Raw genomic sequence first — 3,042 nt, 5'->3', positions numbered from 1 at the left:
GTAAATAACCTTGTACATTCCCCATCTTGCAGAACTGTAAATGACGCCCGGAGGGGAATTGCTGGGTTTGTGTATCCGGAATTTTAATAGATACTGCTAGATTGTCTGCCAAAGAGTCCCATTCATTCATTCAGTACTTAATGAGCACCTACAACATGCTGAGCCTCTACTGTTCAAGAGTCTGGGGGTGCAGCCTCTGATAAACTTTACAGTCTGCTTGGAGGGGAGAAACAATAAACATACATAGAATAATGTCATATGATGACTGCTCAGAGTTAAAAACAGGGTAAAAAGAGAATGATGATGTGGGTGCTGCTGTTTTTGACAGGGACTTTAGAGAAGGCCTCATTGAAGAGGTGACATTTGAGCAAAGGCTTGAAGGAGGTAAGGAAAAATTGATGTGCGTATCAGGGGTAGTGGAAAATGGGAAGTACATAGGTCCCCAAGGCTGGAGTGTGCTTGATATATTTGAGGAAGTGTAAAGAGGCCAGTGTGGCTAAAACAGATTGAGCAAAAGAAAAATGGTAGGAGATGAAGTAGAGTGTATTTTACCAATGCACAGTAAGTACATTTTTGTAGTAAGGTTGTAGCAATTTAAACTATCAGCAGTACATAAGAATACCTATTTTCCCCACATGCTCATCGAAAGAGTTATCAAACTTGATCTTTGTCAATTTTATAATTTAAAAATAGTATCTCCATAGTTTTAATTTGCATTGCTTTTATTATGAGTGAGACTGAGTGACTTCATATACTGTGAGATAAGCCTTTTTTTAATGAAATAAAAAATGTTACATCCTTCATTCATTTTTCTGTTGGATTATTGGTCTTTTTCTTATGGATTGGTAAAAAGTTATTTATCAAGGAAAATAGTCCATGATCTACGTACGATATGAGTTGCAGATATTTCCACCGTGTCATACGTTTTTTTTTCACTTTGTTTATGATATTTTTTCCAGAATTTTTTCAAGTCCAATTGATCAATATTTTTCTGTATGCTTCTGCATTTTGTGTCATATTTAAAAAGGAATTTTTCACTCTAAGACTTTTTGTTTTAATCCCATGATTTTTTCTATACAGGAATTAATTTTGCTGTAAAATATGACATTACTTTTTTCCAGGTGCCTATCCAACTATACCAACACCATTATCTAGTGAATTACCTATCTTTCCCTGCACTGATTTGAAATGCATCCCTTATCATATACTAGGGGCTTTCCAGGTGATGCAGTGGTAAAGAATCCGCCTGCTGAAACAGGAGACACAAGAGATGTGTGCTCAATCCCTGGGTCGGGAAGATCCCTTGGAGGAAAAAATGGTAATTCACTCCGGTATTCTTAGCTGGAAAATCCTCTGGACAGAGGAACCTGGCAGGACTGGGGTCCATGGGGTCACGAAGAGTCAGACAGGACTGAGTGACTGAGCATACACATCATATACTAAGTTTTCATATGTATCAAAATAATTATCTTTTGATTATGTTACTGTCTTCTGCCTCACATTTCCCAATCCATGTTTTGGGTTTTTTTATGCTTGTGGAGCACAGCTCCTATATTCACTAAATTAAGAGCATTCAGATCAGATCAGATCAGTCACTCAGCCGTGTCCGACTCTTTGCTACCCCATGAATCGCAGCACGCCAGGCCTCCCTGTCCCAACACCAACTCCCGGAGTTCACTCAGACTCATGTCCATCGAGTCAGTGATGCCATCCAGCCATCTCATCCTCTGTCGTCCCCTTCTCCTCCTGCCCCCAATCCCTCCCAGCATCAGGGTCTTTTCCAATGAGTCAACTCTTCCCATGAGGTGGCCAAAGTACTGGAGTTTCAGCTTTAGCATCATTCCTTCCAAAGAAATTCCAGGGCTGATCTCCTTCAGAATGGACTGGTTGGATCTCCTTGCAGTCCAAGGGACTCTCAAGAGTCTTCTCCAACACCACAGTTCAAAAGCATCAATTCTTCAACGCTCAGCCTTCTTGACAGTCCAACTCTCACATCCATACACGACCACAGGAAAACACATAACCTTGACTAGACAAACCTTTGTTGGCAAAGTAATGTCTCTGCTTTTGAATATGCTATCTAGGTTGCATGAGAAAAGTACAAAATGAGCTACAACTTTTACCTTTGAGTTGTTAACATAGTTCAACCAAAGCAACAAAACTAACACATGTGCAACAGAGGACTGTAACTAGGGCAGAAGGGGGAGATCATATGAGCTGAGTAGTTACAGGTTTTTTCCTCCATGTATCTTGTTTGAAGCTAATTCTTCTGCTGAGTTCTTTTAAGTGTTTTTCCATTATAAAGTTAATGCATATTCACTATCTTAAATTTTTAGAAAAATACCAGAGTGTAAAAGTGAAATGAGAATATTTTCCCCTCACTTTCTCTCAATTCCCACTCTGCAGAGAAATTAGCTTTCCTAGAGGGCTCTGGATTCCATCTTCTCCTATGAGCTGGCTTCATCAATTATTCTTTCTCTCTCTGCCCCTGTCTTTCTCATTTCCAGCTTCATTCTCTGCTGGCTTTCTCTGCAGTCTGTAAACATACACAAGCCTCCAACATGTTAAAAGAAGACATATTACCTTGTCTCTCTTTATCTAATACAGTATGTAACCAAATTTTAGCTCATTTAGCTTGTTAAATAAATCTAACCCCCACCCCAGTCCCCTTCCATGCTGATCTGGCTCCAATCTTACTGTAGACTGGTCCATTTTGACTGGTGTGATACTTCATTATAGCTTTGATTTGCATTTCTCTAATAATTTGTAATGTTAAGCATCTTTTCAAGTGCTTTTTGACCATCTGTCTTCTCTGGAGAAATGTCTTTTTAGAGCTTCTGCTCATTTATTTTTATTGGGTTTATTTTTTGATATGCATGAGAGGAAATTTCCCTTTCCTTTAAAGCTGCCCCTTTCCAAATGTCTTGAGGAACTTCCACAGAGTAAATACTCAAAAAGTGTTTATTGCATGAATGAATTTATTCCATCCCTTCTCCAACCTTTTTCAATCTCCATATCTATTTGGGTTTGATGAAACTTTGC

The sequence above is a fragment of the Bubalus bubalis genome, chromosome 1, assembly GCF_019923935.1.
Source record: "Bubalus bubalis isolate 160015118507 breed Murrah chromosome 1, NDDB_SH_1, whole genome shotgun sequence".
Classification (NCBI taxonomy): domain Eukaryota; kingdom Metazoa; phylum Chordata; class Mammalia; order Artiodactyla; family Bovidae; genus Bubalus; species Bubalus bubalis.
Note: the sequence above shows the minus strand (reverse complement) of the source record.